This window comes from Anthonomus grandis, chromosome 9, assembly GCF_022605725.1.
Source record: "Anthonomus grandis grandis chromosome 9, icAntGran1.3, whole genome shotgun sequence".
NCBI lineage: Eukaryota > Metazoa > Arthropoda > Insecta > Coleoptera > Curculionidae > Anthonomus > Anthonomus grandis.
The window spans coordinates 6,876,102-6,902,803 of NC_065554.1; the positions used below are offsets into that span (position 1 = coordinate 6,876,102).

A 26,702-nucleotide genomic window follows, 5' to 3' on the forward strand; every position below is an offset into this window, starting at 1 on the left:
ACGGATGTTAAAATGCAGTAAAATTCCGTTCAGGAGTCAAATCCAGCGACGAAGGACCATAAAATGTAGTGTGTGGCGTTCAGACTATTTGCATTTCACGTTAATTAAAAAACATCATTTATTTGCCAAACACAGTAATAAGTACAGTATAAATTATTACATTAAATAGTATGACGCCATTGCTTGCGTCGTCAGAAAGTCAAGACGAGAGAGTCCGTCGTTCCCACTTCTACACCTCGCGCGGCGCTCTCCTCGCGCATGGTGACGTCGTGATATGGAAGGGATGCGGTATTGCCAAGCGTTTACAAAAATAAGTGTCGACCAGACAACCAGACACAGAGCTTTCCGAAATTTGGAAAAAGTTGTTATTGATTTGATTTCAAATGGGAGATGATTGTGCATTTTTTTGCATTGTAAAGAATGGATCGTTTAACTAGTTCTGATCGTGGGGTTCGTAGATAAAGATCGTACTCTGCATTTCTAAGAGGATAATTGTGAGATGGCCTTTCTGACATATCTGATAAGTGCTTGCGGATTAGGCAGACGGATTCAAATATAAATAAGGAAGGAAGAGTTAGTATTTTAAATTTTTTTAAATATTCCTGGCAGTGAGTTCTGTAATTTAGTCTTAATGAATAGCGTATAGCTCTCTTTTGTAACTTAAATATGCGTTCAAATTGAGTCGCACCACACCTACCCCAAAACGGAAGGGCATACCGGAGGTGCGACTCAAACAGGGCATAATAAACTGTTATAGCCATTGCCAAACTTAGCTCCCTGGATACTGAGCTCAGAGCAAAACATGCAGAACTTAATTTTTTGGATAAGGAATCGATGTGGATATCCCATTTTAAAGAGTTGTCTACCATCAGTCCCAAGAACTTTACGGAATCAACGACCTCCATTCTGTTGTTATTAATTACAAAAGGTTGCAACGCACCGCTAAATGATAATACTTTAGTTTTTGAGACGTTAAGGCACAAGAGATTTAAATCGCACCACGATTTAATGGTGACTAGGTCACGAGATATGGCTCTACTAAGAGCTACCATATTTAAGTTGCTCCAAGAAAAACTAGTATCGTCCGCAAAGAGACAAATTTTATCATTTATGTCCAGATTAGCAATATCATTTATAAATAGAAGAAACAAAATAGGGCCTGGAACTGAGCCCTGAGGTACCCCGCATTCTATTGGCTTGCACGAAGACGTCATCGAATCAACCCTAACAAACTGATTCCTGTTGTTCAGGTATGACATGAACCACTTGAGAGGTGTTTCTCTAATTCCATAGTGCTGCAATTTATTAATTAGGATATTATGGTTTATACAGTCAAAAGCTTTAGAGAAATCACAGAAAATTGTTGCTGTAGAGAGATGGCTGTTTAGGCTGGAGTATATATTATTAAGCAAAAAGGATAAAAGTCGTTTCTTTACCAGTCTTTCAATAATCTTCGATAATGTTGGGAGAAGTGCAATTGGGCGGTAGTTCGAACATTGATCCTTCTCGCCCCCTTTATGTAAAGGAATAATAATTGCCGTCTTAAGGCAGCTTGGAAAGATTTCAATTTGAAGAGACATATTAACCAAGTTGATAAGATGGTTTAAAGTGATATCCGGGAGATTTGAAAACATTTTGAGCGTTAGACCATCAGCCCCAGATGAAGATTTATTTTTAATGTCTTTTATTGTGCTGCGTAGTTCTTCTAATGCTATAGGTGTAATAAAGAAATTATGTAAATTCTCATTAGCGAGATATGAGAGAGGATCGTGGGAAGGAGTTACGGTATTCATGAGATTTTTGACTACCTTTATAAAGTAGTTGTTTAAGTTATCCGGTGAAGTTGGGATTGTAATAGATGGAGAAACCTTATCCCTTAATTCATTAACAATAGACCAAGTCTCCTTATCAACATTTCCAGAATTAGAAATCCTTTTATTGTAATAGAGGTCCTTGGCTGCCTTTATTGTTTTATGGTACATTTTTTTGTACAACCTTACGTAATCGTGGAAGAACACACTGTCTGAGAATTTTTTTAAGTGTGATAAGGAGCGTATATTTTTAGAAGACAAGCGTAAGCCTTTAGTAGACCATGGTTGTTTTTGTTTCATTTTGATGGGTCTAAGAGGAAATGAGTTGGATGCCAAATCAAACAGTGACTTTATAAATCGAGAAAACTCAGTGTTAACATCATCAGATAGGAAGTCCCAGTCCGTTCTTAGACATAGATTTTTGAAATTTAGGAATTTTTTTCCTCAAAGATACGGCACATTTTGCGCGGCTTTTATTTTTGTGATTTAGAGAAAATTTAGTTAACACTGCTTCATGATCGCAGAAACCTGAGTTAAAGACAGTTGAATTAACGAGTTCCGGATCAAAGCTTGATACGACGTAGTCAATGACACTAGAGCTAGTTTTGGTTATTCTGGTTGGGAAGTTAATATGCATAACCATCCCAAATTAATCAAATATGGACTGAGGGGATTCCTTAGCAGCACACACACTGGAGAACTCATTATTAAGATCGCCATACAAAATTAATTTGCTTATTAAGGGCAGGGATTCTAGCAAGCTTAATAATTTTTGGCAGAAAATTTGCACGTCCGCGTCAGGTGTTTTATAAATACAAACTATATAAAGGTCAAAGGTATTATGATAGACGATGGAAAATTTGAATACTTTTTCAGATAATAAATTATCAAATTTTGTGACCGCGGAAAAATCGTTGTTAGTGGACATTATCATAGTACCTCCATGAGATAAATTACTTCTGTTATATCTAGCTAAAGTGGTATAGTTTTTTATAAATATAGGCTTATCAGTCTTTAACCAATGTTCTGTTATGGTAACAATATGTGGAAAGTTTAGCTTTTCCAATAAAAGATGTAATTCGTCTGTTTTATGTCAAAGGACTGAATGTTAATGAGGAATATATTAAGCTTGCTAACGTCCATTTTTTAGAGGGTGCTTGATCCTCTATTCGCGTCGTTTTTAATATTTTATTATTATTTAAATTAATATTTTATTATTATTTAACACTAAATGCAAAAAAAACACGTTCACTTTCTAAGCCATACTCTCTTCAAAACTTGTTACTGAACCTAGTTGGTGGTTTGGAGGGTTAAATAATAGACTTCGACCTGCATAAAGGAAACCGCCAATTTAATTTACTAGGATTTGCTCGAACATAAAGGGATTTCCTAGTGTTTTACTGTTTAAGTACCGGTCAGCATCAATAAAAAGAGATTAAGGTATTTTAGCGGCAAAAAGCCAATTACAATTTTTTTTAATAGCTTTTCCAAAAAGACAAAAGGTTTTTATTCATAAAATTATTATTTTAATAGGGTAAAGCATTTTTTAAGAAAATATATTTTATATATACTTATCAAAAAGCATACTGTAAAAATTATGATTTTACACATAATTTATATAAAATAATCAAAAAAAGGAAAATAAACTAAAAAAACCTTATCAGTATTGTTTATAAAAATTAACTCATTTAAATAAAATTAGTAATTGTTATACTAAGTTGAAGGACAGTTGCAATATATTTTAAAAAATACAGAAAGAATTTACCCCAAAATTGCCCTGTTTCTCTCCTAATTTTCTCCGATTTGATAAAAGTAGTTGTCTAGACACTAGCGAAAGACGCCTTAGCCGCCAGGTCGAAATGAGCTTATCCACAAATTGACACTCAAAAAAACTGTAAAACCCTACCAAATCGCTGGCCCTTTCTTAAATCCGGTTAAATGAAAATCTTCGGCTCTTTTGTTTAAGCTCGTCTGCTTTTTATCACATTGCAACTGTCCAAGAGATTACCAAGCTCTTTATTTGCGGGTAATTGTTACTTCGTTTAAAAAAGATGACTCCGCATTTTGATTTAGTACTTTGGGCTTATCAATCCCTGATGTTCTAGTTCTAGAAGTGTTGCGTTATAATACATTGTTAATATTTCATTATGCACTATGGCATTTCAAAGTTATTAGATTACTTTTTTACTTGGTGCTTTTTGATTGTTATATATTTCTTTGATAACTTTTTACGTTTACAATATTTTTTTTTTCTAGTTTTATTAGATAGAGTATGAATGATATAGGAGTTTATTCGATTTACTTAAATAACTATTTAAATACTATAAGACAAGGTCTTGTCAATTTTATATTGATTTATTTTGAATTTTTATTTATTAATTGGTATCAGTACAGTAAATTATTTATACATGTCACAGAAAAGAAACACTAAAATACAGTTCATGTGGATAAAATAGAAAATATGAAAGTAAACGACACATCGCATTCTGGAATTTATCCTTTTACATGTTTATACCTATTCCCGGCAATTTTAGAGGTTACGTAATGTGCCGGTGTAAAACCTATTGGTAAATGGTGTTAGTAAGTTTGTTTTCTGTGTAATTTGGCGATTAGTTTAGTGGATATATCAGGTATTAATTGTTGATGTTTGTTTACTAAATATTTACTAATAGACTACCTATTTGGACTTGTATCTATATGGTCACATTGCCCGTTAACAGATTTTTTATTTTTTATATTTAGAAATAAACCATCAGTGAAATACCTATTAAAGTCGGCTCGTTTTACCCTAAAACGAATTAACACGGGGTATAAGTGGACCGGTTAAACAATGAATTCCTTATCAAGCCGTATTATTCACCATTTATATTGAGTACCAGTTTGGACGACTGTTACCAGCGGTTTAAAAACATTTTTTGTTTTTACTGTAATATTGGCTTATATTTTAAAGGGTACTAATATTTTTTTAAAGGAAATGCTTTTTTATACTGCAAGCAAATAATTTGTTTAATATAATTATTTATTAGTGTAACCTAACATTTATTATGATTTAATAAGGTAAAAAAGAGGTAAAATTGGGTTAAAAAAGGATTATAAATTCTGAGAAATGTACAAAACCCAAATATAGTGCCAAGAAAATAGGTTAAGAGGATTATGTACCTAAAAGGTGATAATTTGCCTGATTGGACAAATAAATACTTTGGTGGTCTATACTTACATTCTATTCCTTTTGGTATTTTGAAGTCATATCATCAGGCTATTAATTAAATTTACTTTTTAACATTCTAATTTTTGAATTATGGATACGCAAGAAGACAAACATATTGCTAAATATCGGTTTCTATCTTCGCGAGAACGTCGTTTATTTTTAAAAGTACAAAATTATTTTAAACAAGAAAAAAATAACATGGAGCCATTGACATAATCGTCGGTCCCAAGGCAAAACCATGAATGTGCAAAATTTTTACCTATCTACATTTTCAAGCACCTCTAAACCAGTTCTTGACAATGCCAAACCAACGAATCTACAAGCATAATGATTTTGGTGGAGGTAGCTGTACTGCCTTTGACGTATCTTAGTTTGTATTCGACTGTCGCAATGCGCGTATCGTGAATGTGACACTTTCGTGGTTTTGGCTTTGCATTAAAAATTTCAAGTCAGTGAATGTGGTACATTCGTTGTTTTGACATTGTAAGTGTATGGTATACTTTGTAACATTCGTGTATAGATTTTGAGTAGTAAAAAATCAATTATAAAATGATAAACGTGACATCTAGAACACAAAAAATAATGGATAGCGTTAAGTCTAAACGTGAAAGAGATAAGCAATGTATGGACCAAAATGAAACTAAGGTAATAATAATTATGGTTGACTTTGCATCAAAATAGAAAATATAATTTTATTTATTTTTCTTAGATGGCCTGCGATGCAGGAGACATTAAAATTTATGACACTCTCCTACTAATACAGAATAATATAACAGGTAGAGATAATATTTTTTGATATAAGTGAATTATTTTGAAAGCCAAGATATTGTTTTAGATTCAATTTCTGGCACCGATACTCAAGAAGACATACTACCTCTGGCTGCAATTCAAAATGTTTCAACTACCAAATCAATACTTGCTAGCAATGAAAATCATACAATCAATAATATAGCAGGTAGTTTTTTTTATTATTGTTATAGGTGTATTTTTTTGACCAAGTTAATTTTATTATCTTAGATGAATATCCAGATGATGAAAAAGAAACACTATCCCATGTAAAACCAAAAAACAAAATGTTGTGATAACTGAATTTGATAATGATTATGACAACAGAGCATCGTCGTCAGATAATTATAATCCTGAAAATGAATCTGATAGTACAAGCAGTTTTTCTAGTTGCTCCACATCCTCAAGCTCTTCCAGTTCTTCTAAGGACACAAGCGAAGAAACAAGTACGTTAAAAAAAATATTTAAAAATACAAATACTCATTGCTTTTTATTTCTAAAAACTTCCACTAAAGAGGAAGAAGAAAAACATTAGAACTTGGAAAAAAAATATCAGAGAACAAAAAAGACTTAAATGAAAGGCATACTTAAGTGTTAAAAATATAGAAAAACCAGCAAGGTCGTTACTACCGTGCCCTTGTGGTGGCAAAGCGAAACATAAATGCCTCGAATCTGTTTCAGAAGAGAATAGGTCAAACATTTATGAAGAATTTCGGCAACTCTCATCATTAGATGATCAGCAGAATTTCATTATTCATCATGTTGAACAAATACCAAAAAAAAGAAGCACCAGAAATCTAGAAACTTCCAGAAGAGTCAACACCTGTAATTATTTTCTTACCGTTGATGGACAAAAAAATAAAGTGTGCCGCGAATTTTTCATATCTACACTTGATGTAACAGATTCATTCATAACAATATCTTTATAAAAACGATCTTCTACTGGGACAATAGAAAAAGACCGCCGTGGCAAACATACTCCTGCTAATAAGTTAACTGAGGATTGTTTGCAAATGGTACGTGATCACATTTTATCATTTCCTGCAGTTGAGTCCCACTACTGCAGGGCTTCAAGTAAAAAAAAATATTTGGACCTTACCCTGAACTTGTCCATAATGCACAATATGTACAAATCACAATGCAAAGAAAAAAATATTCGCTCTGTTTCAATCGAAAGATACAGACAAGTTTTTAAAGAATATAACGTGGGTTTTTTTAAACCAAAGAAAGACCAGTGCAAGATATGTTTGGCACAGAAAAATATGACTGGAGAATAAAAAGAAGCGCAAGAACAAACGTTCCAGCAACACTTGAGAAGAAAGGAATTGGCACGCAAGGCTCGCAATGCTGATAAACTGGAAGCAATAAACAATTCTACTATATTAGCATTCAATTTTGACCTTGAAGCTGTACTCACAACTCCAAAAGGATCTGCAGGACAGATATTTTACATGCGCAAGTTAGCTGTTTATAACTTGACTGTTTATAATATTGGAAATCAAGATGGCATTTGCTATCTATCTATGAGACCCAGGGTAAAAGGGGTTCAAATGAAATCGCTTCTTGTATCTATGAATACGTATTATCTAATCCAGAAATAACAGAAGTTAGAGTGATGTCAGATGGCTGTGGTGGCCAGCAAAAGAATTCAAATTTTGCTGCTATGTGTATGCAGCTCATTTCTGTTCATCCTAGCTTGAAAATCATAAATCATAAATTTTTCGAAAGCGGACACGCTGAAATGGAATGCGATTCCATACATTCCAAAATTGAGCAGAAAGCTAAGCATGTTACTGTATACATTCCTGAAGGTTGGGCGCAAGTAATACGAGATGCTCGTATGAAATCACGCCCATTTGAAGTGAGGAGCAGAAGCTTTGATGATGTTTATGATTTTAAAGAATTTGCAGCGCAAAAATTTGAGATAATGAAACAAAATACCATGGCGTAAGGTTTGCTGGATTCGTTATCTTAAATCGGACATGACGAAGGTGTTTTACAAAATGGATTTTGAACAAGAATTTCATGACATAAACTGCATGAAAAAATTTCGAGGTCGACCAAAAACCGCGGAGTTAAAAAAATCGTATGAATGTGAGTTACCCATTGCGAAGCCAAAATATCAGGATTTACAAAAAATGTGTTCTGATTTAACAATCCCAAAAGTTCATCACAGTTTTTACAAGTCGCTAAAAATTAATAATAATATTAGTGATAGATTGCCAGAATCAGATGACGGTGAAAATACTGACTCAGATGAAAATTAAACCATTTCACTTTATACTCAAGCTCATTTAAGCATATAAACTTAGTTCCTTTTGTATTTTCAGTATTTTTTGAGAAAACCTTTTTCGTTTTTATAGTTTATTTTGCCAATGATTTAGAAGTTTAAGTAGTTAGTAGTTTATTTAGTAGTAGATTTATAGATCCTGAGTTTATCCTAGTTTTCCAATGAAAATACACATGTTTATTGATATTTCAAATCAATAAAAATATTGAAAATAATTGTGTCTTTAGGTTTTCTTATTGTACTGTAAGTGATTTGAAAGAAAATTTTGCAATGCCAAATCCACGAATGTGACGTTTTGGTAGGTGGGGGCTAATAAACAGAAAAAATAATAAGCAGTTTATAAACTGTCAAAGTAGATCCTATGTCTCCCAAGAAATGAAATTATTCCGACAAAAATCTGAATTTTCACAGAGTATCAAAACCTTCAAACCCAAATATCTCCAAATCACGATTTTTTACATTCATGGTTTTGGCATTGGGCCGACGATATGTTTTCGCACTAAAGAAGCGGACATGCGATGCATGCCAGATCTCCAGAAGCACTTTACATAATATTTGCAGTATGTACAAAGAAGAACTGGACAAACCAAATAAAAGAATCCGTAGGCATCCAAAAAGTCTGGACCTAACCCAAACAATCAAGAACATAATTAGAACCATTATTTATAACATGTACAACACGTGATTATGGCTGCTGTACTACAAATAATAAACGACAAAGAACTTTGCGACATTAGTTTAACTAGTTTGACAAAAGTTCTAAAGAATTTGGGATTTCGTTATAAAAAGACGAATAATCGAACAGTACTGTGTGTGACAAAAAGCTGGCATTTTCTGAGAAAAATTTAAAAATTATTGGCTATGGTCGAATATTTGCCTCGTTGCCTCATTGTCCTTGATTTAATTTCTGTCGAATATAAACCAGCATCACGTTTTTTTTCACCAAGTTTTTGCGACGAAGTATTTATTAACAACAGTTTCAACAATTTCTGATTTGTTTTGATTTTGCTGTTGGGTGTGTTTACTATATAATTTTATAACATTGATCACATTTACCACTAGATAAAGTTTTTGTTGGTTTTCTTGCAGTACTTGCACCTTTTTTCGCAATTTCACTACTGTTTTTTCACGTTTTTTTCTTCTGCTAACGTATTCGCCTCATTATATAATATGTCTTATATAATTCAAATTGGTTTTCTGTTAAGTCTTCTAAAATTTTCTAGCTAGATTTTAGCATTGTCAAGGTAAAATCGGGTTTAATCATATTCAAGCCTACTGACGTTTTAAAGTGACAATGTAAATAAACAGGTCTTATTTCACGAAAATATATCGATTATTAATCATTTTAAAATTGGTTCTTATATACTCTTTATCTCTCACAGACCTTTCTTAAAGCATTGCTACACCTTTTTTTTTTAACTTCTGTAATTTAGAAATTACTCAATAGCACCTCTAACTTCATATGAATTAACTCAACCTATTAAATTGTCCCTGTTTGGGCAGTACATACAGAGTGTCATTTTAAAAACTTGAAATAGCGAAGTGAAATCAGATATTATCTCACCCAATCCCTTGGACAGGGCTTAATATATATAATTTTAAATAAAAAGAAGGGTTGAGTGTCACATCATCTTAAAACTCTTAAAAAATTTTTTCTAATAATACTAGAGAAAGCTACACTTTAGAAAATTCTTTACCTTTAACAAGGAAAACAATAATAAATTTTTCAATTATTATTTAATTAAATATTCAAAACGATGGCTATAAATATACTGGCACGTATTTTGTATTGGTTTATTTGCTATGGTTTTTTTGCTGAAAAAAAAGCGTTGTTTATAAATATGTGCATTTTATTATCAGAATTTACTTTAGATCTGTATACATTATTAATAGGTACTTACTTATACAGTGCGGCTCTTAATTATCCCCTCCCCTCTTATCTTTCAAATGCGTTTATATAAAAATTTGAAATTTTGCACACATCGTTAGTAACCTAAACACTACTTTTTACATCATTTAGAAAGCTTGCTCTGAATGCTTTATGGTCCTAGAATATTAGGTCATTAGTTCTACCCATACCAAAATGGCAGCCTTACATTTTTTTTTGTATTTTTAGTTATTTTTATTTTCTTTACTCTACTTATTCGGGTGTAATTTGTTTGTTGAGTTTGTATTTTTTGCCAATGTACCTAAATCAGAAATTTACCGAGGCGAATAGTGTTACCAGTATAAAGAATCCAGGGCGTACCAGCGATCCAGAAGAAAAACAGGTGGTAAGAGATGAATGTACTTTTTTTAAGGCTAATGTTCATAGACAAAATGTCCATTATTGGAGCGACGTAAATCTCCATATATTATGTGAAACACACACACAATACCCAGAAAAATAAATGTGTGGTCTGGCATATTCGGAAACCTTTTTTTTTTACCAAAATTTGACGGGGGTCGTTACCTAAACATGTTAGAAAATGTATTACAACCAGTAAACTTTGAGATTATTAAAGACAACCCTCATAAATTTGAGTTGGAAAGAGTTTTTCAATAAGATGGGGCACCGCCTCACTTAAGCAGAAATATTAGAGAATATTTGACTAATACTTACCCTAATCGGTGGATTGGTCAAGGGCCCACCGAGTGGTCTATAAGTACAGTGCAATCCCAATACATTTTTTTTTGCTCATTTTCAAGAACTGGTTCCGGCTTATAGTTATAATATGGTACCTTGGATGCTGATAGGAGGTTTAGTCTTTCTGCGGACTTTTGATGTACTATCTTTGCCACTCATACCGTTTTTTATATTCCGTTGGTGCAAAAGTTTGACATCCACCGATGACATGCTGAATAGACATGCTCATATCCATACCTACACCTGTCACTTTGTTTGACGGCGCTATGTTGACATATTCTTGTTGGACTCTGTGAACATGCCGTGGTTTTCCTGTACAAACTTGCATTTTTTCTTGCTTAGTGCTATGGTGTATGGATATCTCAAGCTCCTAGACTTTAAGTGGTGTTGAGTCGTCTGCTTCTCATACGGCACGATGGATGTCTGATGTTTTAGCCGTTCTTAAGAAAAAGGCTTGAAAGTTACTAATTTGCTGAGTCAGCGGCATTCCTATGATGGCCATTTCTCTTCCTCCTACATGTCGAGGTAGCGCAGATCGTTTTACGGTACTGCGAGGAAGATGCTTATCGGCTTTTGTTAGGAGTGTTTTAGCCTTTCTTTGCAAGTTATCGATATCCGTTTTAGTCCATCCTTTAATACCAAAAGAGTAAGTTAGTATACTGACTCAATATGTAAAAATAGCTTATAAAAGTTTCTACTATTAAGACTTTTTAAGTTTTTTTAAAGAAGTTATTGCATTCTTATAGTAAACTTAGTAGTCACCTCATTCTTTATAGTTATGGGGTCTATTCTTTGCGCCTGCTTCATTCCTACATATTCATAGGATTCTTCTTCATCCATACCATTAGTTATCTGACCGTTTTCTATCTGAAAGTCACCTGGTTGTAGGGTTTATGGTTGGGTTTGTGGCAAGTCAGAACCAAAGTGAACTTCAGAATGAATATCCCTGGGATATACCTCTACGAAAAAGTTAATATCATATTAGTTCTAATGCAGTTACCCGTAAACACCTAGAGTTTTATCGATCTTCGCCAAGATGACATATTGAGTTCTAAAAAGCAAATTATGTGTTTTTGTCTATTTATTACAATTTAGGTACATTGATAAGCCATTTATGTGAATGTATGTGAATCTTTCTTAGGAGTCACCTTTCTCAAGGCGGTGTCGGTCTTTCATTACGTGTAAACACTTTGCTGGTTACTTATTATTATTTTTAATCCAATGGTTTTAATTCGGTGTATCATAGTAGATTATTTGATGAAGCTATTCAAGTATCGTAATTAAGCAGCATTAAGAAGAATGGCCAATTTACGGGAAGCGTAAACTCTAGAAAAAGCTGATCTTGTTGAGGGGTTTGTGCATTCATACTCTGCTATTGCACTTTTTAACTCTGGTTTTCAAATCCTTTTTCCTATTCCTGATGTGCACAGGACACGTAGTATTGCGTGCCGGATAGTTACGGAGTAACGCTGTGTATTCCTTAATAAAGTGCAGAGGGCGTATCGGACCGTTACGAGGTAGCGCCTTGCATTGGATATTATCCCATTATTCCCGACCTGACAACAAACATTGCTATCTTCTACCTACATAATTAAGACCGAGTCTACCGTCATTATGAACAGAGTTGGCCAAGGTTACGAGCGACTGCATTTATATTAGACCACTTACATATCCTGTGGGTGATTTACCGCTTACCATTCCGATTAATACCGACCGTTTCATGCTTTTTTTTTCTGGGGCTGTATCTGATCGGTTTGTTCAATGTCATAATTAACCGTACCGCTTTTACATTTTGCTAACCGACATGGGTTCTCTTCATCTCACCCCTCCTCTTCTCTTCCCGTACCGCACCATATTGAATTTGGCCGTATGTAAGGTTTATTAAGAATTGTTAGCAGAGAGATGACATATTAGGTTTGAGGACAAATAAATGTAATTTTGTTACAGTGTTACCTATTCTACCTATGGATCTGTCGATATGCCTAAGTCTACCCGATAGGCACATCCACATTAATCTTGAGAGTGGCGCCCGATATAATATTTGGATAACCAACTACAAACTTTATGAACAATCTAAAAGATCAAGAGGGAAGAAAAAAAAATTAGTAAGCGCCAGTAATAGCATTACAACTAACAAGTTTCGCATAGTAACATAATGACTTATTTATTTTTAATGGCTTATTGATTTATTTTCTACTTTTTTTAGAATAAAAAATTAAACCTTTTAATAGACTGGATAGAATACCGAAAGACGTTTGACTCCGTACCCCATTCATGGTTACCGAGGTGCTTAATATTTATAAAGTAAACCAGAGCCTAATGTATTGCTTAGAATACGTAGTGGTATGCTGGAAAATCTTGCCTTGAAAACAAATTTTTACCCAGCCTATAAAGCAAGTATTGTAATGGACAACAGACTTTCCTCTCTGAATCTCGCTGAAGGCAAAGAACCTGGAAAAGAAAATAAAAATTATTACTGCAGCCATAAAGGATAAGGTTTCTTGCACTAGAAACTGCAAAAACTACATATTGCACTAAGTAGTACTTAATGACAAATGCAGACTCTATAGGAGGAAATCTGAAATCGTACAACATTTAACATCAAACTGTTAGTACTTAGTTGCCAGAGATCACAAAATACGAAACGACGACGTCCCAAAAGTTATACACCAATTATTAGGTAAAGAAAAAGAAATTGTAATTTTGTAGTATAAATATAATCCCAAAGAATGTGTCGAAAACAAAAATGCAAAAATCCACTAGGACAAAACTGTTATAACTGATCGGGAAATAATTTACAATAGACTAGATACCGTTTTTTTTTCAACAAAAAAGAAAAAAACAGCAAACAGAATTGATATGACAATATTAAAAGACAACAACAAAGAGAAACCCATGGTCAAAAAATAAATAAATGGTTACACATGATGAAGAAGTAGCACACGAAAAAAAAATTGTTTCGGTGTGTTACGCTGCATCTCAAAGTTACCCCTGCCAGTGGTCTTGTAGAAGCTCTACTATTAAAAGAATTGGAAGAACTTAATATCTCTGTAATTGCACAGATTATACTCACGGCACAGAAAACTGCCATTAACCTGTCGTAGTAAGATTTGTTCTTTAAAACTATATTCACTTGGGTTAAGATTGATCACATAGGTAGCTTTTGCCTTCTTAATATAAAAGCTGTTCTCTTCCAAAATCGAACTTGATAACACAAATTAATTTTTCGCGCCTATTTATAATTCCTTATCTCTTTCCATTGATTTTTCAGGTTCTTCCCGCCTCAAGCAGCCAATAAGCAGATACGTGTCTCAGCTCTTTTATTTTCCATTATTATCCCTTTTATTTCCTATCCTACGGAGTACTCCGACAAACCTATCTCTATTTTATTCTCTAATTCGAAATGCTAACTTTTTCTTTAAAAAAGTAACTTTTAAAAAAATTCCAGTAATAATCTCAACATTTACATTTAAAGACTAAACGAGATACCTTGTCATAGGTAACAAAGCCAAAGTAAAAGCTCTTTACAGCTCCCCCTTCGGTTCACGGGTAACAAAGGAGCAAAAACTTAACGGACAAACTTGAAAAGGGCGGCATAATTATTTAATTATTACATTTTGGAGAGAATCCTTGCCCATTTAAGGCATTTGTCTGGGCTAGAATGGCCTATTGTTGTGTTCTCCCTTTTGCGACCATCTAATTGCGCGTATCCATATTTTAGTCGATAAGATCTTTTTCTTAAAACGCAATTTTTATAAAAATCATAAAAACTATAGTTGAAAAGTATAATTTAATTGCAACTTATAAGATTATTTCTGTAAGTAATCTAAAAAATGCCAAAAATTCATTCAAGTTTAACCCTTAAGTCATTAATGAAATTAAATCCATATGGGTTCCATTATTGCACCAATAAATTTTGTTCGGGGTAAGTTAATTTTAGATTAACTTATTGAAATAGGCTATCTCGGGGCCAAATCGAATAATATGAATGCTGTAGGACATTTACTGATTGCTACAGGACATTTACTGATTATTTTATATTCATAGTAAACAAATTATATCTATATAATTCGGTATTTTAATGGTTATGAAGAGTTTTATCTAAATTAGTGATTTGATAGCCATACACATACTGTTTTCAACATTGAGTTTTTTAAGTTAGTAGTTTATGTTATGTTGTTATTTCAAATATTGCAACTTTTTTTAACCCTTCATTAGTCGCGCAGATGACACTGGTCATCCACGCCTCATTAGTCTAATACTGCATTTAATTGGTTAGAATTTATCACGCGAGCTTCTATGTACCTTCCTACAAGTGATTTAGGTACGTGTATCAGTTATTAGTTGATGTCGCCTCGTTACAGTTGTTTGGGTTTTCACACATATTTGACAATGGATGATATTGGTCATCCGCGCGACAAATAGTGCTATCAAATTGGATTTTGGTAAGTATTATTTGTTTTTACTATTATCGCAGTTTGCATTGTCTAATTTCTTTTGAAATTGATACTTTTTTATGTAAAATATGTATATTATTTTCAGTGATAAAATGTAGGGTTATATACACGTTTTGCCATTGTTATTTGGATGAAGATGAAGGGATGCTGGATAATGATACATATCTTGCGAAGGATGGAATGACGAGGTGGAGAAAAGGTAATTTTCCTCTTAATGTTAGAACACGGGCTTGCAATATTAAACGCACTTGCCAGGTCCAAGAAAAGAAGCTCGCGAGTTGAAATAGAAATTGATATTTACAATTTATTTTTGGACGAGGACATTATTGGGACCATTGTAGAATCAATTAATATTTATATCCAGAAAGTTTGTGCTAAATTTGGAAGGAAAAGTGATGCTAGGGAGACTGATGCTTTAGAGGCTCGAGCTTTTATCGGTTTGTTATACCTTATGGGATCTTTACGCTGTTCTAAAAAAATGTCAGTAAATTATGGGACAATTCAAAAGGCAACGGTCTCGAATCATGTTATTTATGTACGAGTATGTCGAAAAGACGTTTTGGATTTCTTTTGAGATGTCAAGGTTTGATGACATTCGGGATAGGGAACAAAGAAAGGCCCTTGATAAACTAGCACCAGTTCGAAAAATAATGGAACTGTTTAATAAAAATTTTCGGAAGTATTTTTGTCCAAGTGAATATCTTACTGTCGACGGGCAGCTATTGTCATTTCGAGGAAGATGTTCATTTCGACAATATATTCCAAGTAAGCCAAATATGGTTTGAAGGTTTTTGCGCTTGTCGACTCGAAAACAGCTTACACGCTAAACTTAAAACCATATGTTGGCAAGCAGCCAGATGAGCCATTTAATATTAGCAATACGCCTGAAGATATCGTCCTTCGTTTAGTGGAACCAGTAAGAGGAACAAATAGGAACATTACTGGTGATAACTGGTTTTCTAGCCTTTCCTTAGCAAAAAAGCTACAAAGTGTAAACCTCACGTATGTTGGTACTATGCGTCAAAACAAGAGGAAAATACCTAAAGACCTTTTACCAAACAAGAGCCGACAAATAAATTCGTCAATCTTTGGATTTCAGAAAGATTGTAGTCTGGTATCCTACTGCCCCAAAAAAGGTAAAGCAGTTCTAATATTATCTACAATGCATTTTGATGGAGCCATAGATGCTTTAACAGGCGAAGCACAAAAGCCAGAAATGGTCACTTTTTGTAATATGACAAAAGTTGGGGTTTACCTTTTGGATCAATTGTGCCAAAAAAATAACGTGCAACGCAGTACAAGACGATGGCCCATGGCACTGTTTTATGATTTTCTGAACATAGCGGCAATAAATTCGTTCTGTATCTATAGGCACCGTTGTGCAGCTTCAACAACAAATACCAAAAGAGCTGAATTTCTAGAAAATCTATGTTGGGCTCTAATAAAACCACAAATAGAACGGAGGGCGAGCATCAAAACCCTCCCAAGGGAGCTTCGCAGAAGAGCTAAGGTACTTGTTGGGATCCAGGAGGAGGCAGTGCAACAACTTGATATAACCGGTTCACGAGGACGGTGCTATCAGTGTGGGAGGCAACGTAACAAAATGAGCAGAAAATGGTGTTACAAATGTAATAATTGGGCCTGTCTAGACCACCTTAAAAATATTTGTACCAGTTGTGTTGAGAATCAGTAAATACTCATATTTTGTACAGTACTTTTGGTTACTTATTTAGAATTAATTTTAGTTCTATTAAAATCAAAATCAGTGTATCAGGTTGATTCATTAGTTTATATTATCCAATATTATTATAAAATAAAACATTTTTCCACTAAACTTTTCGTTTGTAAATCATTTTTTGAAAAATAATAACTGGATGACAACTGTCATCCGCGCGACTCTTAGCGTAACAAATATCCACGCGACTAATGGAGGATTAATACGCTTTTATTAGCTCGGGTTTTATCTACAGTAGTGGCAGAAAGTAGAAGTAGAGCAACTTCTTTATTTTAAACACATCTATTTTATTTAGTAAGAAAATACAATCATATTGGAAATATAATACAAATAAGATCTAAGCATTATAAATCTATCAACAACTTAACTTAATATTCTTTGTTTATATTTTTATGTACAAAAATTAATTCTGGGGCGGAAAAAAGTAGAGCAACTTTTTAAGAATTGATGTTTTTCTTTTAGTAAAAACTGAAATACAATTACAATTTTAGTATTTTGTAAAATATCCATCATTTTTGATAACTTCCTCACAACGGTGGCGCATAGATTGCAGTAACCTAGAAATTATTACTGGGTCCATATTGAACAATTCGTCCTTATTTTTGTAAGTTTTCCCCCTTATTTTCCTATCCAAAATTTCCCATAGGTTCTCGATGGGGTCTAAATCTGGGGATTGACTTGGCCAGTCCATTACTTGAATATATTGCTGTCTAAACCAAGCCTTTACATATTTAGAAGAATGCTTTGGATCATTGTCCTGCTGAAAAATGTGCCTAAGGGGCATTTTCTCGTCTGCATATGGAACCATTTCATTTTCCAGAATATCTTTGTACATAAATCTATCCATTATCCCATCAATTTTATGAAGTGGCCCCATTCCGAAACCGGAAAAGCAGCTCCACACCATAACTGATCCACCACCATGTTTTACTGTTGGACAAGTGTATCTGGGATTTAACCTTTGGTTTGCAGGACGTCGAACATATGCTATTCCATCACTTTGAAACAAATTAAACTTTGATTCGTCGCTGAATATTATCTTTTTTCAGTCATTAATTGTCCAGTGCAAATGAGATCGAGCAAAAAGAAGACGGGATCGTCTGTTTTTTGCAGATAATAAGGGCTTTTTTGCTGGACATCTTGCAAATAATTTGGCCTCGCATAATCTACTTCTTATTGTCCTTGAAGATACCTAAACGCCTAATTCTTCTGATAAACGCTGCTTTATTTTACTTGAACCCAAAAATGGATCACTCTGAGATATTTTCAAAATTTGTTTATCTTGATATTTATCGATTTTTCTTGGTCTTCCTGTTTTTTTTCTAGGTAAAACATGTCCATGCTTCACATAACGTGAAATTATTCGCGATACTATAGATTTATTCAAACTAAACCTTCTTGCAATATTGATTCGTTTTTCACCGTTTTTGTGACAGTCTATAATTCGTGTTTTTAAATCAACGGATAAAGGCCGTCCTCTAGGCATTGTAAACTAACTTTGCTTTTAATGCAACCGGTAAACAGCTGGAATTAAACTAATATTATTCGATTTGTAAGTTCTAAGAAAAATGTTGCTCTACTTTTTGCCAGGTACACAAATTCTTATCAGTTTAAAAATAAACAGAAATATTTAGAAGGTCAATTCTTATCTGATTTAAGACTACCTACTTGACCAAAAGTATTGTGGATAAATATCATTGTTATTCCTTTGTTAGTTGTCAAGAAATTTTATTTTTTTTAAAGTTGCTCTACTTTCTGCCACTACTGTATGTATGTATGTAACGGAATCTTTGAGCCTAACTTTCAGTGGCTTCTAAAAGTCTAATCAACTTGAAACTTTGCAGCAAAGATCGATGATAATGCAACAATTTACTAACAGTTTCCCATTATCCTAATTAGAACTGCAAGGATAATTAAATTCTTTTTTATTTACACTGAGACACAAGTTTAGTTAACGTTTAGAAATATTATGCAATCAGTGACATTTAAATGGGTCTGTCTATAGTTACACGGGCGACCAGCAGAATTTTGCTTAATGGTACGTTAAATTCATTGTGTTTTTTATTTATCAAATTAGTATACTTTTTTAGATAACATTCGTTTTATCGATTTTAATAATAAGAGTATGAAAGGGTTGAACATGCCGCCGCTCCTGAAAGTATCCAGGTAATATGAGATGCTTTCAACAAGATAATAAATAATAAATTAAAAAAACTAAAAAAACACGCTTATATTGCTTATCGAACTAAAAAGTAGAAAATAATTTTTAATTACAAAGAGTTTTTATTACAGTAGTAGAAGGTCGGACAATCGATCATAATTAATTGGAAGTGTATAGTCTGCCGACCGTTCGGCTGTTTAGTGTATTCCGCTAGTCTACCGACCGCTTGGTCGGCAGAATATACAAAACTATTATTCTGCCGACCGCACTCGAAACATAACAAAAAAAAAAATAAACAGAACGAAAGATGCTTGCTTATAAAAAGTTTATAAGAAATGTCAATTTTTATTGAGTCAAGAACTATTAAAAAATGATTAATACGTAATAATGTAAAAATTATTATTTATTTAACATGAAAGTAATAAAAACAATAATCACAAACTTAATAGTTTTTTGTCACTTTCCACGTTTCTTCCTCAGACCCACAACGGTGGTACTAATGCCCCTAGGACGGCCTTTTCTTTTCATTTTGAGAGGCAATTTTACGTTGCACAATTGATTGCACTTTTCAAGATTATTACCTTCTGATAGTTCTGATGAGTTTATTTCATTATGTTTTTATAAAAAATCAATAGACCGTCAAACGACTTGCTGGAATAAAATAGTAATAACATATACCTATATTTTTAATAATTTCTACCACGTTATTCTGTACGGTTAAATCTAATAGACAACAATCATATATGACTGTTTCCTTAATATTTGATTGTGGATCTGAAGTTTCTGAAAAAACAATAGATACTAAAACGAATTACGGAAATAAAATAGTAACATTACCAATATTTTCAATAACTAGTTATGTTTTCTGTCACGTTAATAACGTTTTAAAAAACTTTTATTTTGACAAGCCGCGATACAGTGTACTCTAAGCAAGAACGAAGATTACCTTAACTTAATATTACAAGTGATTATATAGACTAAATAATGCAAATAAAGCATGAAATACAATATAACTGAGTAAGCATATACATAAGCAAATATTATATATAGGGTGGCATAATTGTGTACATAACTCCTCCCGCCTAAGTCGAAAACAACAGGGATGGTGTGTTGTTTTTCGAGGTACCAGGGGTAGCATCTTTTTCTTCAGCTTCTTCTTTGTCTTGAAGTTCTAGTTCCTCTTCGGTAGACCTTTTCTTCTGGATAAGTGTGTAGATAGCGAAGACTATACAGCATATGGCTAGTATGGTTCCAAGAGTTATACTAAAGCTCCAGGCTGCAGGGTGAATTCTTTCTTCTTCCTCTGGAAGGGGTTTCAAGATATTGGAGCGTTCTGCTAACGATCTGATGTAGTTGAAGTCGATTGAATCTAGTTGGATTGTTTCCTCTGGCAGCTGCATTTCCAAGTCAGTAAATGTTACATCCGGTAGATGAAAAGGGTTGGATCTCAGGATATCCTCTTGATTCCAGAATTGTGATCCTAGTAAGCTTATACCGCATTTATATGGTATTTCTATTAAACTAGGTGTATCAATAAAGAATATTTGCTTGTTTTGGCACGTTTGTTGTGCTTTTATTTTGGTGCTAGCAGGAATAGCTAGAACATATTGCTGATTTATGGGATGGATAATAGGGGTAGTGACGTTAACTTTAAGCAGCTTGCAGTTTAGATTTTCTGCTTTTCTTATGAGAGACGTAGTACAGTCATCCACTTGGGGTCCTAGGGCATTTTGACAGACGTATAGGTCTTCAATCAATGGGCAGGCCTCTTCTTGATATTGGTGTAGATCAGTGCCAATTATAAGGTAAGGAAGTTTGGGAATTATAATGGTTTGGTTTGTTGGAATAGCAAACAAGTGGAAAAGTTCGAAGGTTTCTTTTATAAATATAGGAAAATGAATAGCAAAAATTATTTTATCATTTGAAAAACTTACTTGAAGTCCTGTTAATTGATAATAATAATTTAAGTCGCTAAATGATATTAGTCTTTCCTCACCATAAAGGGTGGTTAGATTCAAAATTATTTGTTCTAATTGGATAGCTGAAACTACGGTACTATGTAAGGTATTGAGTTTAGCAAACATTATCGCATCTTCTAAATTATCTAGAAAAGTAATAAAACTCTGGCAATTTATAATTAATTGACTTATAGTATTTTGAAGTTTTAAATATATGGAAAGATCATTAATTGTTTTATTCATTTGCTTTTTGAAAAGGTCAACATGATTTTTTAAAGAGTTTTGATTTTTACTTAAAGTATGTATGGTGTTATTGTAACTGTTAATTAAATCTTTTGTTAATGACATTTGCATATTTATTTCTTTTTTATATGTATTTTGACTATAGCGTAATTCTTCAATTGCTTTGTCATATCTTTCTCCATCATCGGAGTCTAATGTACCAAAAAGCCATTTTGACGTTTTACCTAATATATTTACTAAGCCTCGTTTTTCACGGCTATGTGGTTTAATATTATTAAGTTTAGTTTCAATTTCATTAATAAAGTAGCTAGCATGTTTAAGCATATCTAATGTGTTAATATGATGTAAAAGCAAAGCGTTAATAATAATTGGGGTTATGATAGGATTAGTCGCTATCACTGTTGTCGATAATACTTGTAGGAGAACTGCGAAGCTCTTCCGAAGTGTCAGGAGGTTCATTATTTCTAGGGAAAAGAAAGTGTTTTTTAGGTTTTTGTATCATAGATTTATGTACAACTTTCTTGTTTTTAGTAATGATTTTATTACCGATATCTTCTTGAACGTATTCTATTTTCTTACGCGCTTTATCTTTAGTTCTCGAAGCGGATTTATCTGTTACATAGATTTTTGATCCTGATGGGATATCTATAGGGGCTTCTCTATTTTTATTCTGTTTTTCATTTAAACGTAATTTAGTATTAAGAGATTGATTATAGATTTCGTCATAGATAATTTTTAATCGGTCTTTACGATCATTAACATATTTATTTAATATGATCTCATCTGTAAGGTCAAAAGGGTCTAAAGCGTTTGGACGTCCATTTAAGACATCAAAGGGTTTTTGTTTAGTAACACTATGTACAGAGAGGTTGTAACCTGTAATCGCGTAAATCATTAGTTGTTTCATTGTCGCATTTGGGAATTTAAGTTTTAAAACTCTAATGTGATCAATTAAGGTTGAATGGACTCTTTCAATAGGACTATTGCTATTTGAATTTCCGGTAGTAGTGAAATGAATTTTTATTTTGTGAAGTTTACAAAAATCAATTAATAGGGAAGTTTTAAATTCTGTGCCATTATCACAGGTAATCTGATGAGGTAGTCCATGATGACTTATAAAAATTGCTAAATTATCTAGAACTGTAATTGCGTTGCAACTAGGTTCTAAGGGGTAAGCTTGGGCGTAACGTGAAAAAACATCTATTATAGTTAGGAATTTTACGTTAGAAATTTGGAAAGTGTCCATGTGGATGGATTCTAGAGGTTCTCGAGGTGTGGGTGTTAATGAAAATTCTATTTTTGGAGGATGGCGGTCATACTTGGCTTGTTGACATATGTCACAATTGTTTATATACTGTGTGAGGTCTAATTTCATATTCGGCCAGTAATATAATTTTTTCAGTGACATCATACATTCATTAATACCTCGGTGGCAAGTTTTCTCGTGATGGTTCTTTATTAAATTCATTTGCATTTCTACATTTACTATATCGTTTAAGAATGTATTAGAGATTACTAATTTGTAAGAGTTATGTTTAAATGTTTTGGATAAGATTACTCCTATTTTATTTCCTAAATTGTCAATTTCAGATTGTTGAATATACATGCAGTGTACAACTTTAGGATCGATATATTCTCGGAAAAAGTATACGATTTCGTTTACATAGTTGCTAGTCAAAGTTAAGTGATATCTAATTTTGTTCTCAAAATGTTTTGTTTTAAAGGCACAATATTGTTTATTTGTATTGTGGGTAATTAGAACTTGATGATTGTAAGTATTTAAACAATTTTCTGTTATAGGTATATTTAATATTGGGTCATCTATTGCTGAGTGAATTGTATCTCCATTTTGTGGACGTTGGTCACGAGGGGGTAATATTTGTATATCAGAAAGAATTTTGATTTTATTCGATTTTGGTTCTAGATCTAAAGCAGGGTTGAATAGATCTGGTAATTGGTCTAAATCATCTAAAGTAGCGTTTTCATTTGCAATGTATTGATCAATTTCTTCAGTGATGTCTCCAGGGCTTCCAAGTATAGAATCATTTTCTATCATGTTAATCTCTATTCTGGATAGAGCATCAGCATTTGTATTCTGTGTTCCTTTTTTGTATTGGACTTCATAGTCGAATTCTTCCAATTTTAGTCTCGATCGTACCAATCTAGAGTTTGGCTCTTTTAGGTTGAAGAGGTATTGCAGGGGTTTATGGTCTGTGACGATTATAAATTTTCTGCCAAATAGATAAGGTCTGAAATGTTTTGTAGCCCATACTATGGCTAAAAGTTCCTTTTCTATGGTCGAATAATTACATTCGGCTTGATTTAACGTTCTAGATGCGTATGCAATTGGAAGATCTTGTCCTATTTTTCCTTGACTTAATATGGCTCCTATTGCTATATTTGAGGCATCTGTGGTTAAAACGAAGGGTTTTCTAAAGTCTGGGTATTGTAGTATAGGATCGTTACATAGCAAATTCTTACATGTTTCAAAGGCTTGTATGTATTCAGGGGTGTGTTTTATCACTGCTCCTTTCTTTAGGCATTTTGTAAATGGTTTTGTTAATTTCGCAAATCCGTTTATAAAGCGTCTGTAGTAACCTAAGAGTCCTAGGAATGATTTTATTTCCTTTGGTGTTCTCGGGATCGGGAATTTCTGGATCGCTTCTATTTTTCTAGGGTTCGGCTTAACTCCGTCTTTTGTTATCACATGTCCCAGGAATTCAACTTCTGTTCTTAGGAATTCAGATTTATCAAGTTGAATTTTCAATCTTGCTGTTCGTAATCTTTGGAAAACATGGTGCAAGTTTTTTATGTGCTCTTCTAGGCTTGCTGAAAAGACAATAATGTCATCCATGTAGACTAAACAGGTTTTTCCTTGAATATCTTTCAGTACATTGTCCATAATTCTCTGAAAGGTGGCTGGTGCGTTTTTTAATCCGAATGGCATTCTTACGTATTCATAATGGCCATTTTCCACTGTGAACGCTGTTTTCTCAATAGAGTTTGGTGCCATTTCTATTTGGTGGAATCCTGATGATAAATCAATTGTGGAAAAGTATGTACACCTTCCTAGTTTGTCTAGTATATCATTGATGTTTGGCAGAGGGTATCTGTCATCAATTGTTTTAGAGTTGACTCCTCTGTAGTCATTGACAATTCGCCATTTTTGTTTTCCACTTGCGTCAGGTTTTTTACTTACTATCCATATTGGACTACTCCATGGACTTTGGCTAGGTCTTATAATTCCATCTTTCAGCATTTTGTTGATTTGCTTTTGGACTTCTTCCTTGTGTATGAAAGGGTATCTGTATGATTTTGAGTGTATTGGGATTTCATCATGTGTTTTAATTTCGTGTTTGATTTTGTTTGTAAATGATAGTTTTTCAGTTTCTTTATGAAAAATGTCTGAGAATTCTCTGATTAATTTAAAAACTTTTGATTTTTCCTCTTTATTAAGATGGTCATGTCTTATAAATTGGGTAATATCGAGATTCTTATTAGATGTAGTGTAATTATTATGGGATATTTCTGGGTTTGAATTAATTAAATTGTCTAGATGAAAAAATTCGAAATTATCTTTATGATAATCTGGTAAAATCTTACAGTCAATTGGACTCGTTAATTCAACAGTAATATTTTCATCTGTGTTATTCTGAATATCAACACGTGCAAAACCATTTTCTGCTGTGCAGAGCGTTTCTGGTATATATAAAGAGTCATTTATTGTTCCTTCAGGTATAGTGATGTCAATAGTATCATATGTTGTCACGGGTACCTTTGTGCTTAGAATTTCGTGGGCGTTGACCGTGATTTTAAATGTTGAGTCAGGCTCGCGATATCTGAATGACAAGGTCGTAATACCGTCTGACTTTATCAGCCTTTTATGATATAGGTCAATGTTAAACATAAATTTAGTTAATTCTCGAAGGCCTAAAATACCGTCATAATAGTTATGAAAATCATAGAGTATAAAATCGATCGAATCGTTTGTTTGCAATTCTGCAAAAGCTGGAATATTGGCTTTATAGAGAACTTCTTTTTCTCCAACTCCGGTTTTTAATATCGATGAAAATTGATAGATTTTGCCAGGAAAATATTTTTCAGCTATGGAGGGTCGTAATATTGATGGATAACAGCCAGTATCTATTAACAGTTTAATTGGTGGGTTTTGAATTTCGATATAAGGGAGGCTATTAGTGACTTGTGTATTTACTTCATATGTTATGTTAGGGTTTTCGAAGGGTTGGTAATAGGAAAATTTTCATTTTCTATTTGTTGGTCTGGAATAGGGAATGCATTCTCATCGTAAGAATATTCTGGTACATATTCAAAATCGTTGTAATCTGTTGATGTACAGGGGTCATTTCTATTTGTTTGGTAAGAATTTAACTGATAAGGATTTTCAGTATTATTTCCATAATAATCATCATTATCTTCACTGGGGTGGTAATTGGTTGTGACATTTTCTTCTAGATTTTTATTTTCCATTTGGAAAAGTTCTTGCGAAATGAAATTTCTTGGGCCAGATGGCTTAAAATGATTATTGGGGTGAATGTTAGAATTTATTGGCATGGTATAAGATGTTCTGGTTGACATTGGCTCAGGTTTATCAAGGGGTGTTCGACCTGTGGGTTTGAAAACATTCTTTGGGGTACCGAAAACTTGTCGATTGGTTGGAAGAGATCTCTGAGGCATTGGCCTAGGTTGTATTGGAACTGGACCTCGTGGGAAATTTGAATTTTGATTGAAATTCTGATAACTAGGTGGAATAAAATTCTGTCTATAGTTATGTTGTTGATAAAAATTATTATTTGGGGTTTTAAAATTATTTTGATTTGAATATTGTATATTATTATTATGATTTTTGTGTTGCGAGTTATTCTGTGAATATGCTGGTGGTTTGTGCAATAATGTTGGTTGTTTGTTATGGTTTATTGGTATAAATGGTTTGTATAAATTTTGTGTATAATGGAAGTTTTCTTCCTCTGATATCATTGTCATTGCGGTTTCTATGCAATCGGGGTTTTTTAATCGGATAATACTTTGTAAGGGGTTGTTTAATCCTCTTATAAATGTTCTTAAACATATAGTATCATATTGTCTAAGATGAATAAGTTTTGTTTCAGCTGTCATAAAATTATCATCAAAACTATTAATTTTTTGAGCTAAAGCACTACGCAATACTTGTAGTCTTTTTGCAAAATCTAACGGTTGTTCATTCTTATTTGGGATAGCTACAAACAAATCTTGTTCAAGGCATTCTATACTACGCTTATCGCCAAAACAATCTAATAAAGCAGTTCTAATATGTGCCCAGGATAATAATTCCATGCGGCAACCTACTAATATTAGTGCACGGTCAATTAATTTCATTCTAATAGTTCTAATAAGGTAATTTTTTAAAATAGGATCTTCTTGGTTATCATA

At 33.2% G+C, this 26,702-nt stretch overlaps 1 long non-coding RNA gene across 1 annotated transcript in view; it reads right to left on the reverse strand.

Moving 5' to 3' along the window:
* Positions 1–12,897: 12,897 nt before the first annotated feature.
* LOC126740365 (uncharacterized) overlaps positions 12,898–26,702 on the reverse strand; it is a 144,181-nt gene continuing 130,376 nt past the window's right edge. The window contains exon 3 of the long non-coding RNA XR_007661884.1: positions 12,898–13,172. This is a non-coding gene — a long non-coding RNA (uncharacterized LOC126740365). The remainder of the gene's footprint in view (positions 13,173–26,702) is intronic.